Raw genomic sequence first — 15,622 nt, 5'->3', positions numbered from 1 at the left:
CGATCCACGAACGTACGAGCGGCCGTCTCATTTTTTTACGTCGTTTCCGTTCGGCTTTTTCCGGCGTATAGTTAAAGCTGCTATCTGGTGGCGTACTCAATGTTAAGTATGGCCGTCGTTCCCGCGTCTAATTTTGAAAATTTTACGTCGTTTGCGTAAGTCATCCGTGAATGGGGCTGGACGCCATTTACGTTCACGTCGAAAACAATGACGTCCTTGCGACGTCATTTGGAGCAATGCACCCTGGGAGTTTTTACGGACGGCGCATGCGCAGTTCGTTCGGCGCGGGACGTGCTTCATTTAAATGAAACACGCCCCCTATCCGCCGATTTTGAATTCCGCGCCCTTACGCCGTGAGAGATACACTACGCCGCCGTAACTTACGGCGCAAATTCGTTGAGGATTCAAACCAACTCAAAGTAAGTTACAGCGGCGTTGCGTATCTTACATACGCTTCGCTGGGCGCAGATGTATGTAGATCTGCCCCAGTGTCTTTATTCAACCTTACCAACTATAAATTAATGTTAACAATTGGCAATTTATATATAAATTGTGCATCGTATATTAAATATACATTTATTCATTAACAAAACCTACCTTTCTGAAGAAAGGAAAATAATGTTACGATGAGTAGCAATGGCCCCTTCATTCTCTTCTTGCCTTAGCATGAGCTTATTTCGTCCTGCACAACTTTGGACTAAATTCTTGCTTATACGGTTGAATAGTTTTAATGCCCAATTCCTGAGAGAAAAAAAACAGACTGCCAAGAACCCAGTAGCCAGGTTTCAAAAACACCCTTGGGGTCTTCAGTGATGAGCTCTCTTGGGGGTCTTCAGTGACGAGCTCTCTTGGGGGTCTTCAGTGATGAGCTCTCTTGGGGGTCTTCAGCGATGAGCTCTCTTGGGGTCTTCAGTGATGAGCTCTCTTGGGGGTCTTCAGTGACAAGCTCTCTTGGGGGTCTTCAGTGATGAGCTCTTTTGGGGGTCTTCAGTGATGAGCTCTCTTGGGGGTCTTCAGTGATGAGCTCTCTTGGGGGTCTTCAGTGATAAGCTCTCTTGGGGTCTTCAGTGACGAGCTCTCTTGGGGTCTTCAGTGATGAGCTCTCTTGGGGGTCTTCAGTGATGAGCTCTCGTGGGGGTCTTCAGTGACAAGCTCTCGTGGGGGTCTTCAGTGACAAGCTCTCTTGGGGTCTTCAGTGAATGAGCTCTCTTGGGGGTCTTCAGTGATGAGCTCTCTTGGGGGTCTTCAGTGATGAGCTCTCTTGGGGTCTTCAGTGATGAGCTCTCTTGGGGTCTTCAGTGATGAGCTCTCTTGGGGTCTTCAGTGATGAGCTCTCTTGGGGTCTTCAGTGACAAGCTCTCTTGGGCTCTTCAGTGACAAGCTCTCTTGGGGTCTTCAGTGATGAGCTCTCTTCTGCAGAGTTCCCAGCTCCACAACCCTTGCTACTACAAATACAAGATGGACAACCCTCTCTTGCTGGACCTTCTCAAAAATATACAGATACCCACTGAAGAAAGGAAATTCGAATACACGATGCACTTCCGTTCCTAGTACCTGTTTCACTTGTGTTGGTCACACTTTTTTTTGTAACATGTGGTTAGAAACAACACTACAGAAAGGTTATGTAAAAGAAAAAGACCCCGTGGTGCAACATTTAAATCTAAAATATGTGTAAATCAAAATCTCAATGTAATTGAAAGAAATTGTAATTTAAAGATCCCTTTTAAGAGGATTTATGTGATTTTATTCATTATTGACTTTTTTTTTTTTGATTGGTTGAACTAGATAGACTTGTGTCTTTTTTTCACCCAGATTAACTTAAGGACCTTGCCTGTTTTTCAGACTTGATGTTTACAAGATTAAAACTGTTTTTTTTTTTGCTAGAAAATTACTTAAAACCCTCAAACATTATATATATTTTTTTCTAACACCCTAGAGAATAAAATGGCGGTCATTGCAATACTTTTTGTCACACCATATTTGCGCAGTGGTCTTACAAGCGCACTTTTTTTGGAAAAAATTCACTTTTTTTAATAAAAAAATAAGACAACAGTAAAGTTAGCCCAAATTTTTCTTTTAAATTGTGAAAGATAATGTTACGCCGAGTAAAATGATACCCAACATGTCACGCTTCAAAATTGCGCCCGCTCGTGGAATGGCGTCAAACTTTTACCCTTAAAAATCTCAATAGGTGACGTTGAAAAAATTCTATAGGTTGCATCTTTTGAGTTACAGAGAAGGTCTAGGGCTAGAATTATTGCTCTCGCTCTAACGATCGCGGTGATACCTCATGTGTGGTTTGAACACCGTTTTCATATGCGGGCGCTACTCACGTATGCGTTCGCTTCTGTGCGCGAGCTCGTCGGGACGGGGCGCTTTAAAAAAAAAATTGGGGGTTTTCTTATTTATTTGTATTAATTTTTACACTAAAAGAAAAAAAAATGGGTCACTTTTATTCCTATTACAAGGAATGTAAACATTTCTTGTAATAGAAAAAAAGCATGACAGGTCCTCTTAAATATGAGATCTGGGGTCAAAAAAACTTCACATCTCATATTTAGACTAAAATGCAAAAAAAAAAGTTGTCATTTGAAAAAATGACTACAAGAAAATATGACGTTTTGACGTAGCTTCCACCCTGCTATGCTATGGAGACGGGTGGGGGCCATCTTGCCCTCACTCGTATCCCAGCCGAGCAGGAGACAGGACCCGATCACCTCAGCCTCTGCCGACGGCTCCGGAGGGCGCGGGAGAGCGGCGATAACGGTGGACCGCTGACAGGAAAGATGGATATCTCGGTTGTGGCAGCAGCTTCTGCTGTTACCGAGATATACATCTTTAAAAAAATGACGTGTATATATACAGTGCGTGGTCCTTAAGTGGTTAACTATGTAAGAAAACTGTATACAAATGTTCATTTTTGGTCTTATGCTAATTAATATTCTTCTCAGTTCAGTTTCTTACTGCAAGTGTAGCACTTATCACCTAAGGGGCCACTGGATTTATCTGGCCACCCTAGCTTTTCTAGAGGTGAACTGTCCCCCCAGCTACCCCTAAGATTAACCGACCACTCTGTTAGTCTTTGCTTGCAGGATTTTATTTGCACAAGCCTCAGGGCATAAAGGGTCAGGGCATGGGATTCAGTAAGCTTTAGGGCTGGGTGACTCATCCTGGCAGCTCTCTGGTGCCTCCCCCTGGTCTAGAAGGTTGGAGAATCTTAACTAACTAGAATTAGTGGATGGAGGTTAGGAGGGGCTGCCTGGAATATTCATGGAGCCTCAGCCAATCCTCAGAGGTAGGCTGGCAAGGGGGTTAAGACCACTCCATAAATAGACATGGGCCATGCCAACAGGGCAGTCAGATTGAAATACTGTGTTGAGGAGGCTGTCGGTGGCCCTCAGGGGTGCTCTCCTAGTCTGGGGGGGGGGGGTGTCCTGCCTTGGGCCAGGGCTCAGGTGCTGGAAGGATCCTGCCATAACACACGGGAGTAAACCCTTCCTTGAGGCACGGAAGCAAGAGAGGACAGAGTGAGTAGATCAGCACTGCTGGGGACTAACAAGTGGGCAGACTGCCACGTGTGGCCAGTTTCCCTAAAGACAGCAGTGTGCTTAAGTCTTCATCCTTCCCTGAGAGATCTCCTGAGAGTCAACTGGGTGGGCTGGAGAAGAGTCAGTCTGGAGGACTGTGGTGGAGAAGTTAGCCTGGGGGGGCTGGTTAAAGGGGCAGCTGCAGCCAGGTGGGTTGGCAATGCCTGAACAGGTGGTGCTGGGATCAGTGGCCACAGAGGAGACGTTTTAAGCTGTTTCACTAAATTTGCTGCTACACAGCAAGGGGGTACGAGTTCCTGCCTGTAAAGGGCTATTGCTAGAATCTGACTGGGAGCCTGTCAGATTATTCTACAGTGATTCAGGTGAAGCAAGCAAGTGTGTGCAGGAGGCAGGGCTCAAGTCCTGCGGGAACGTGTGGGAACGGAGTTCCTGCACTTTTTTCACAGCAGGAACTTGGTTCCCTTTGCAGGACTAGAGCAGCGGAGCCGCCCGAGCCAATCCTTCACTATGCGGCGATGCCCAGCTCGAGTCACTGTCAGGGGCAGGCGAACCTTAGTAATCCTTTATGTTACTGGCCGCTTCCTGTATATGGATTCATCGGGTAGTGTGCGGGTATTCCGTCACTTCCTCGATGCCGCAATGTCTCCTGGGAGCTTTTGTCATTGTTCCCAGGAGACATTGCGGAGGTCTGCCGCGAGTTATCGCGGGATTTAGAAAGAACTTGCTTAAAAAAACATGCGGTTTAGTAATTATGCATATGAGGGTATCATTTTTTTTTGGTGGGGGAGTAGATCTTGGGTGGGAGTTCCCACACTTTTTTCCCCAGGACTTGACCCCTGGCAAGAAGCAAGTGAAGGAGACTGTATAAAGCTCCCTGAAGTTTTGCTAAAGTCAAGTGTACATCCCATAACCTAGCATCCCCAAATTATTAACCCCCCTATTAAAAAAACAAAACAAAGTCACATTCTGTTCTCGGATTCTGTGTGCTGTGAAGATTCGGTGTGTCTGGCTGTGCAGGAGTGGGGGGATCCAAGTTCATCTGCAGTCCCTACGGGGGTGTGTCCTACACCCCAAAATGTGGGCAAAAGGACTATAGACTTCTAGTCACCATCAATACACAGCTAATGAGTTGAAATGAGGTACAGAACCTATTTAACCACTTCCATACCGGGGGGCACGTATACACCTTCCCGCCCAAGCCAATTTTCAGCTTTCAGCACTGTCGCACTTTGAATGGCAATTGCGCGGTCGTGCTACACTGTACCCAAACAAAATTGGCGTCCTTTTTTACCCACAAATAGAGCTTTCTTTTGGTGGTATTTGATCACCTCTGCGATTTTTTTTTTTTGCGCAACAACTAAAAAAAGACTGGAAATTTTGAAAAAAAATTACGTTTTTATTTTTTTCTGTAATTTTTTTTGTAAATAAGTAAGTTTTCTCTTTCAATTATGGGCACTGATATGGTGGCACTGATGGGCACAGATGAGATGGCACTGATGGACATCGATGAGGTAGTACTGACTGGCACAGATGAGGTGGTACTGATTGGCGGCGCTGGTATGCGGCACTGATGGGCGCTGATATGCGGCACTGATGGGCGCTCATAGGCGGCACTGATGGGCACATGGGCGGCACTGATGGGCACACATAGGCGGCACTGATGGACACATGGGCGGCACTGATGGGCACTCATGGGTGGCACTGATGGGCACTCATGGGCGGCACAGATGGGCACTGTGGGGTGGCACTGATGGGCACTGTGGGGTGGCACTGATGGGCACTGTGGGGTGGCACTGATGGGCACTGTGGGGTGGCACTGATGGACACTGTGGGACGGCACTGATGGACACTGTGGGGCGGCACTGATGGACACTGTGGGGCGGCACTGTTTTCCTTTTGTTGCCCTCAGTGCCCATTTGTGGGCACTGATTGGCATCTTTATTTTTTTTCCAGACTTTTTTTTTTTTTTTTTTTCAAACTTTGTTTTTTTTTTCAAACTTTTTTTTTTTTTTCAAACTTTTTTTTTTTTTTCAAACTTTTTTTTTTTTTTTTTTTTGACTTTTTTTTTGCCCCGTTTTTTTTCTTCCTGCCCTTCCCTGGTGGTCCAGGGTGGGCTTCCCTGGTGGTCCATGTGGCGATCCGAGGGGGGGCTGCGCTGATAAACAATCAGCGCGACCCCCCCCCTGTCAGGAGAGCCGCCGATCGGCTCTCCTCTACTCGCGTCTGTCAGACGCGAGTGAGGAAGAGCCATCGACGGCTCTTCTTGTTTACATCGTGATCAGCCGTGATTCGACACGGCTGATCACGTGGTAAAGAGTCTCCGTGAGAGACTCTTTACCGAGATCGGTGTTGCGGGGTGTCAGACTGACACCCCGCAACAACGATCGCCGCGATGCGCGCCCCCGGGGGCGCGCAGCGGCTCAGAATCCTGAGGACGTCATATGACGTCCGGTCAGGATTCTACAACCACTTTGCCGCCGTCAATTTGTCATTGGCGGGCGGCAAGTGGTTAATTGGCTCTATACTTTTGTTGTATGATCAGCACTGCAATGCTTCATTACATGATAAAATCTATATCTTAAATAAAGATATACTGATAATTCATATACAAGATCACCAAATACAAAGCCCTGTGACACAGAGGCCTGGATTCAAGAAGCAATTGCGCCTGTGTAACCATAGGTTACGCAGCGCAATTGCTTACTTGCCCCGGCGTAACGAATGCTCCTGATTCAGGAACCTCGTTACGCCGACTGCAGCCTAAGATATGCGCGGCATAAGGCTCTTATGCCCGCATATCTTAGGCTGCATTCTAGCGATGGCCGCTAGGTGGCGTTCCCGTTGTGCTCAGCGTATAGTATGCAAATTGCATACTAACGCCGATTCACAACGTTGCGCGAGCCCTGCGTACGCAATTTATGACGTTTCCGTACGGTGGTTTTTGCGTAAGGCTGCCCTTGCTATTAGCAGGGGCAGCCAATGTTACGTATACCCGTCGTTCCCGCGTCGCGAAATTAGAAGTTTACGTAGTTTGCGTAAGTGAATCGTGAATGGCGCTGGACGCCATTCACGTTCACTTTGAAGCAAATGACGTCCTTGCGACGTCATTTGCTGCAATGCACGTGCATGCGCTCTACGATCGGCGCGGGAACGCGCCTAATTTAAATGATTCCCGCCCCCTACGGGATCATTTAAATTGCACGCGCTTGCGCCGGACATTTTGCCGGCGCGCCCATGCAATTTACGGAGCTACTGCTCCGTGAATCAAGGGCAGCGCAGTAAATTTGCGGGGGCGCAGGGCAAAAACATTGCCCTGCGCCTCCGCAAAAAAAGCGCAATTGTACCTGAATCTACCCCAGAGTATATTCGTATGCAACAACCATGCATTAATGCAGTGGAAGGGTAATTTGGTTGTGATGAGGCTTGTAGAAGCACTCGCTGCAACACCGGCAGTCGCTGTGATCTGGAATACTGGAACTAGCTGCAACATCGGCACTTGCTGTGATCTGCAGCACTATCACTTGCTGCAACATTGGAACATGCTGCAACACTGGTGTAGCGGGATATCACCCTTTTAATGTGATATAAAAGACTACCATTTGCTGATCGAGAAGTATCGCAGCTCCCTCCTGTGACCGAGATGAGTTAGAGCCACCTGTTGTTTACTTTTTGTCCTTTTTGTCCTGGTACCGCAAAGAGTGTTGGGAGATTGAGTACAGGGAGAAAAGAGACTCCATTTGCCCTGGCCTGTTATAGACTACATTACCCAGAGAGCAACTGTACAATCCCAGAATGCTTTGCGTCGTTAAAAAATAGAGCATGTCTGAAAAAAAATTGGCCCGTTTTTCAGGACTTTTAATGACATTAAAAAGAACTTAGATTTTTACAACCCGTAAAATGATCGTGTGTACGCGGCATAAGAGAACAAGAATGACGGCTAGAAAGAGGGATGGGGGAAAAAAACAAGAAATTAGGATAGAGATAGATAAAAGGGAAAGAAAGGAGAACAAAGAGAGAGAGAGGAGTGGTACATCCTAAAATGTACCATAAGGGGTTTTAATTCTGTACAAGTGAAAGGGACTCGGGGAGCGCTAAATGTCCGCGGGTTAGGGGTAGACACGTGCAATTTTTTTAGTTACGAATACGTTTTCCGTAAATTTTCGTTATTTTAGTTGATTCGTTAACATACGAATAAAACAAACTGTTTAGCGCAATTAATAACAAATAACGACATTTTCAAAATAACGAATATGGAAAACAACGAATATACGAAAGAAGAAAGAAACGAAAACATAGAAACAACGAAAATACCAAAAAAATTACGAAAAACAAAATGAACGAAAATGCAAACTTACTAATATTCGAAGACCGAAAAGAAAACAACCGAAATGCCGAACAAAGAATAAAAAACGAAAATCAAAACTAACGAAAAATAAATTACGAATCTTCGGAAAACGGAAATGAAAACAACGAATATACAAAATAATGTAAATTAGCTTTCGTTAGTACTGAAATATTTCTGGACATTTACCAATAGCCACCGAGCGCCAGTGGCGGCCCGTCCATAGGGACGCACGGGCGCCGCCCCCCCCCCCCCCCCCCCTCCCACAGTCACAAAAAAAAAAACGGGCCCTTTAAGAACTTTTATTCGGCTAAAATGTAATTTTGACATTTTAGCCGCAGTTCTGGCGGCCGTCTATAGAGGGTGCTGCAGCGCCACTTCCTCTCGCAAATAACACACATTCCTGCATAAATGCACAAATGTATGTTATTGTTGGTTGCCAGCGCTGCCTGGTCTATTCAGATAACCGGATGCGGGACGCCGGTTACCCGAATAGCGGCAGCTGGTTGGCTGAGGGGAACTGCCTATCAAAGCCAGCGGCTCTGATAGGCTTTTCTCCGGCTCTCAGCTGTCTATACTCTGAGCGCAGGCAATCTGCGCTCATTGTATAAGACAAACGGCCGTTTCAGCCAATCAGGTTCCCGGATTCTGGTTATCAGGAACCTGATTGGCTGAAGCTTCACCACAGCGGCAGAAGACATCGAGGGAGCACATGGAATCCTCAGGTAAGTGCTTTTTACAGGGAAAGGGGCACAGTGACATCATGGGGCACAGTGGTGACAAAGGGCACAGAGGTGACAATTGGCACAGTGGCATCATGGGGCACAGTGGTGACAAAGGGCACAGAGGTGACAATGGGCACAGTGGCATCATGGGGCACAGTGGTGACAATGGGCACAGTGGCATCATGGGGCACAGTGGTGACAATGGGCACAGTGGCATCATGGGGCACAGTGGTGACAATGGGCACAGTGGCATCATGGGGCACAGTGGTGACAATGGGCACAGTGGCATCATGGGGCACAGTGGTGACAATCAAAGGGCACAGTGGTGACAATTGGCACAGTGGCAACAGTTGAGGGGCACAGTGGCTGCGTTTGATGGCATGGCACAGTGGTGACAATTGATGGCACAGTGACTGCGTTTGATGGTATGGCACAGTGGTGACAATTGATGGCACAGTGGCTGCGTTTGATGGCATGGCACAGTGGTGACAATTGATGGCACAGTGGTTGCGTTTGATGGCATGGCACAGTGGTGACAATTGATGGCACAGTGGCTGCGTTTGATGGCATGGCACAGTGGTGACAATTGATGGCACAGTGGCTGCGTTTGATGGTATGGCACAGTGGTGACAATTGATGGCACAGTGGCTGCGTTTGATGGCATGGCACAGTGGTGACAATTGATGGCACAGTGGTTGCGTTTGATGGCATGGCACAGTGGTGACAATTGATGGCACAGTGGCTGCGTTTGATGGCATGGCACAGTGGTGACAATTGATGGCACAGTGGCTGCGTTTGATGGCATGGCACAGTGGTGACAATTGATGGCACAGTTGCTGTTTGGCATGGCACAGTGGTGACAATTGATGGCACAGTGGCTGCATTTGGTGGCATGGCACAGTGGTGACAATTGATGGCACAGTTGCTGTTTGGCATGGCACAGTGGTGACAATTGATGGCACAGTGGCTGCATTTGGTGGCATGGCACAGTGGTGACAATTGATGGCACAGTGGCTGCGTTTGATGGCATGGCACAGTGGTGACAATTGATGGCACAGTTGCTGTTTGGCATGGCACAGTGGTGACAATTGATGGCACAGTGGCTGCATTTGGTGGCATGGCACAGTGGCTGCGTTTGATGGCACAGTGGCTGCGTTTGATGGCATGGCACAGTGGTGACAATTGATGGCACAGTTGCTGTTTGGCATGGCACAGTGGTGACAATTGATGGCACAGTGGCTGCATTTGGTGGCATGGCACAGTGGCTGCGTTTGATGGCACAGTGGCTGCATGTGATGGGCACAGTGAGGCTGCAATTTTTTTTTTTTCGTTTGCGCCCCCCAAAAATTTTGAGCACCAGCCGCCACTGCCGAGCGCTGTCCCTTTCCTCTGAAGAGGTTTGTTGCTTCCCCCAATGAGCTTCTTTCTCATTACCTTCTGGCTCCTTGTGTCTTTTTCTGTGTTAGACTGCAGTGCATCTAATTTCTAGATTTGTATTTGTAATATCTGAGATATTTTAGTTTTCTTCTACGTCAGACTTCATTCTAGACAGGGTGTGTGTGCTAACTAAGACAGTCAAGTCAATCACAGTAAAGTACGAATTACAAAATTACGACGAGTAGTGTGTCGAATAAACGTAAAATGTATTCTAACAGAATTACGAATGCAATAAAATCTACAAAAGTACGTTTTTACAATCAAAGGAAATTATTTACGAAAATACGAATGATCATAAAGCAACGAAGATATATTTCTTACGAAAATACGAACGCGGCATGATGGAACATATAATGTAAATACGAATAGCAAAACAACGAAAATTAAACCAACGTAAAAACGAAGGAACGAATAAAATCATTTTAAAAATACGAACGCGGCAGAATACAAAATATAACAAAAATACGAATCTCGATTCAACGAAAAATAAACTAACAGAAAAAAACGGAAACGGAAAAAAAAGTGTTACAAAAATACTAAAGAGTACGAATACGATAACTAACGTCTTACGAAATTACGACTCGTTATGAATCACGATAAACGAACAGAAACGAAACAGAAATAAACGAAATTTTTTGCTGTGCACATGTCTAGTTAGGGGCGCACAATACTTGTCTTGCCTTGCTGACAACCCTTGCTACAAAAATAATTTTACTGTTTGGGGTCCCCGCAACTTGGGAATTTTTTTCAAGGGGTCACAGCACTAGAAAGTAGGGTTGTCCCAATACCGATACCAGTATCGGTATCGGGACCGATACCGAGTATTTGCGGGAGTACTTGTACTCCCGCAAATACCCCCGATACCTAAATAGAATACTTGAATATAGGGGGGACATGGCTGCATATAGGGGGGACATGGCTGCATATAGGGGGGACATGGCTGGATTTATGGGGGACATGGCTGCATATAGGGGGGACATGGCTGCATATAGGGGGGACATGGCTGGATTTATGGGGGACATGGCTGCATATAGGGGGGACATGGCTGGATTTATGGGGGACATGACTGCATATAGGGGGGACATGGCTGCATATAGGGGGACATGGCTGCATATAGGGGGGACATGGCTGCATATAGGGGGGACATGGCTGGATATATGGGGGGACATGGATGGATATAGAGGGGACATGGCTGGATATAGGGGGGGCATGGCTGCATATGTGGGGGGACATGGCTGCATATGTGGGGGGACATGGCTGCATTTGTGGGGGGACATGGCTGCATATGGGGGGGACATGGCTGCATTTGGGGACACATTTAAAAAAAAGTTTTGGTATTCGGTATCGGCGAGTACTTGAAAAAAAGTATCGGTACTTGTACTCGGTCCTAAAAAAGTGGTATGGGGACAACCCTACTAGAAAGGTTGAGAACCACTGCTCTAGTGTGTGCTACTAGAAGTGAGAGTCGCTGAATTGGGTCAGGGTTACTAGAGCTCAAGGCTGGATGACTGATCCTAGCAGCTCTCTGGTTCTTCTCCCTGGTGTCTGGAAGGTTGAAGAACCTTCTAGGACTAGAGGGTGTAGGTTAGGAGGGACTGACTTGAATATTTTTGGACTCCCAGCCAATCCCCAGAAGTGGTCTGGCAGTGGACTGGGATAACCCCATAAATAAACATGTGCCATGCCAACAAGGAGAGTCTGGTGAAAGATGGAGAAGCAGTGTTGAGGGAGGCTGTCGCTGGCCCTCGAGGGACCCAATACTGGGGGGGGGGGAGGGTTTACCTCAGGCTAGGAGCTCAGGAAAGCTGGCCTGGATCCTGGCACAGGAGGCAGTGAAAGGATTCATGCCGGAGAGGCAGTGGGAAGAAGCAAGGAGAGACAATGGGCCAGATTCATGTAGATCAGCGGATATTTAGATCCGCCAGATCTACCTGTTTTACGATCCGCCGGTGCAATTTAGCGAGGCTAGTGCATGATTCATAAAGCACTTACCTCGCAAATTGCACCGTCGGATCCTAACTCCCCCCGGCGGAATGCAAATTCCGTGGCTAGGGGGAGTGTACAATTTAAATCAGGCGCGTTGCCCAGTGCGCATGCTCCAAATGACGTCGCTAGGACGTCATTGTTTTCGGCGGCTAGGTTACTTACGGCCATCCTTATTCCCGACGTACTTACGCAAACGACGTAACAAATTTAAAACTCGGCGCGGGAACGTCGGCCATACTTAAAGTGGAGTTCCACCCATAAATATAACATTACATCAGTAGTTTAAAAAAAATGTCATTAGTCCTTTACGAAAACATTTTTTTTTTTTAGATGCCTTCAAAGTGTTGTTGCTAGGCAGAATAGTTAATCTTCCCACTTCCTGCACCTAGGTGCTTAATGCTTCCTAACCTACACCGCACAGACTCCTGGGAATGTAGTGGGTGTAACTTTCCAGGAGTCTGTGCACTCCCCAGTCTCAAAGAATCATGTGACTTGGACAGCACAGGTGCTGAAACCTGATCTGACACTGCTTGTGCAGCACTGAGCATGTGCGAGATGTGCAAGGCTGAAATCCAGGAAGTCATACAGTCTGGCTTCATGATGCCCACACTTAAGATGGCCCCAGTCAATTTCTATTTTATAAAGTGTCTAAATGCTGTAACAACCTAACAAAACGGATCTTAGTTTACAGACTAACTTTACTAGAATACATTAAGCTTGTGTATTACAGGGGTATTTATATTTAAAGAGTGAAATTGTGGCCGGAACTCCGCTTTAACATTAGCTACCCCTCATATAGCAGGAGTAGCTATCCGCCGGAAAAAGCCGAACGCAAACGACGTTGAAAAAGAGCGACGGGCGGGCGTACGGACGTGAATCGGCGGTTCTCCTCATTTGCATATGCGACGTGTAAAAAAAAGCGACGACACCTAGCGGCCGGCGGGAGATTACAGCCTAAGATTCGACTGGTGTAAGTCACTTACACCTGTCAGATCTAAGGGAGATCTATGAGGAACTGATTCTTATGAATCAGTCGCATAGATCCGACCGTGGGATCTCAGAGATACGACGGCGGATCTCTTGATGAATCTGCCCCAGTGAGTAGATCAGCAGGGTGCAGGGACAGGACAAGGGGAGAGACACCTGGCACACTCTGTGCACACGCCTTGGTTGAAAAACACACAGAACACTGTACACAGAAATCAATCTGTCTGTTTCTTCTCCTTGAAATCAACTCTGGTTTCGGGGAGAAAAAGCAGACAGATCTGTTAGTAAAAGCAGAACACATTAGACATTGTTAGGCACTAGTGTGCCCACATGTCCCGGATTGCCCAGGATTGTCCCGCAATTGACATGTCTGTCCCTGGTCCCGGGCACCCTCATTCTGGGACAATACAATGTCCCGGAATGAAATAGAGGACACAGCCACCCCCTAATAACTACATTTACGGAACTGGTTCTGCCTGGCATCTTGCAACCAGTGACAATTTACTCTCAGACAGCGAGACCGGGAGCGAGGCCTGCGCCTAGTGCAGCACTGCTGTCCCCACCAACCTCGGCACCTCCTCCTTCTCCGGCACCCAGCCACAAGCAGCAGGGACTGGTGTGATCTTCACTCTCCAGATAGTGATGTCACTCCTTTCCTTCTACGCACGCGGCTCATGCAGAGGGAGTGACAGCAGCACTGCATCTGATGACAGGCTATGGGTGGCGAGCGACACTGCATATGGTGGCAAGCGGCACATTCACCCGGCAAATTCCACATCAAACCCAAGACTACATTTCCCCCTGCCACCCCCCCCCCTTTTTTTTGGGGAAGGTGAAAGACGGGGTGTGTCCCTGAATGGCAGTTTGGAAATGTGGTCACCCAAAAATACAGCTTGTGCTGTAACGAATCACCGCACAGTGATTGGACACAAGAGGCAGGCTTTTTGATTTCTCCAATCACAAGCAGGGGGCGGGGATTGTGCTCCTCCAGGCATTCCCGGCCAGGACAAGTACTGTCAGTGAGTAAAGCGGTGATGTGGCGCCCTTTTTTGGGGGCATCAGATTGGCTTGGGGGAGGGGGGGTTGTGTCAGTTTCATTCCGGGACACTGTATTGTCCTGGAATGAATGTGCCCGGGACATACCTGCAAAATGTGGGACTGTCCTGGGCAATCCGGGACACATGGTCACCCTATCAGGAGGCATGGACATGGACACAGTGAGGCATGGACACAGTGAGGCATGGACATGGACACAGTGAGGCATGGACACAGTGAGGCATGGGCACAGTGAGGCATGGACACAGTGAGGCATGCACATGGACACAGTAAGGGATGGACACAGTGAGGCATGGACACAGTGAGACATGGGCACAGTGAGGCATGGGCACAGTGAGACATGGGCACAGTGAGGCATGGGCACAGTGAGGCATGCACATGGGCACAGTGAGGCACAGTGAGGCATGTAGATGGACACCCTAGGCCAGGGGTGGCCAAACATTTTTCAAAGAGGGCCAGATTTGATGAAGTGAACATGCGTGAGGGCCGACCATTTTGCCCGACATTCTTTAAACCATTACAATTCGGTCTAAGTGTGTTCCTCCGAGCAACTAATACACGGCCCAACAAGAATTCTCTTACCTTTGTGGCTGTGTGTGGTGAAGAGATGAGCGTGGGCGTGTTATTTGGATATACCGTATTTATTGGCGTATAGGAGGGAAGTTTCAGGAAAAAAATGTAAATAAAGACCTGTGAAGCAAAATAAGGGTCATTGCCCATCAATGCAGCCTCGCCATTGCCATGAATCCAGCCTCGCCATTGCCATGAATGCAGCCTTGCTATTGTCATGAATGCAGCCTCTCCATTGCCATGAATGCAGCCTGATCGATGCCCATCTGCAGCCTCGGAGGGGAGGCGAGACGAGCGCCAACAGATTACATACAGGAGAATCTCCTGGTTACATGGCGGCCTCTTTAATACAAAGTCCCGCCTCCTATGATAGACAGAGGAGTCGTCCAATGGCAGCCCAGGAGACGGGACTTCCTATTACAGATGCCGCAGAGAAAACAGGAGATTCTCCTGTATGTAATTTGACAGCACTCGTTCCCCGCAGGGCTGGACTGGGACAAAAATTTGGCCCTGGACTTCATCCAGACCGGCCCACTTTAATTCAATAAAATGCTGCCCCCCCCCCCCCCCCGAAAAATCACGCCCACCAAAAGGCCCCTACATCCATTATTGTATATCATGAGTGGGTGAGAGAGAGGGGAATGAGAGAGAGAGGGAGGGTTGAGGCAAAGGGAGTGAGAGGGGGTGGTTGAGAGAGGGGGGTGAGTGTAAGAAAAAGAGAGTGAGTGTAAAAGAGAGGGGGTGAGTGTAGGACCCCTTTTTACACTGAGGCAGTTTTTAGGCGCCTTTGGGCTAAAAATAGAGCCTGTAAAGCGACAAACGCTTCCGCTGCAGTCCCAGTGTGAAAGCCTGAGTGCTTTCACACTGGGGCGCTGCCAGGGCGTTAGAAAAAGTCCTCCAAGCAGCATCTCTGTTTTAAAAAACGGCCCACTGAGCCATCGGCCCACCGGGAAACTCCCTGTAGTCCCTAT

This window comes from Rana temporaria (genome assembly GCF_905171775.1).
Source record: "Rana temporaria chromosome 13 unlocalized genomic scaffold, aRanTem1.1 scaffold_258_arrow_ctg1, whole genome shotgun sequence".
Lineage (NCBI taxonomy): Eukaryota > Metazoa > Chordata > Amphibia > Anura > Ranidae > Rana > Rana temporaria.
Note: the sequence above shows the minus strand (reverse complement) of the source record.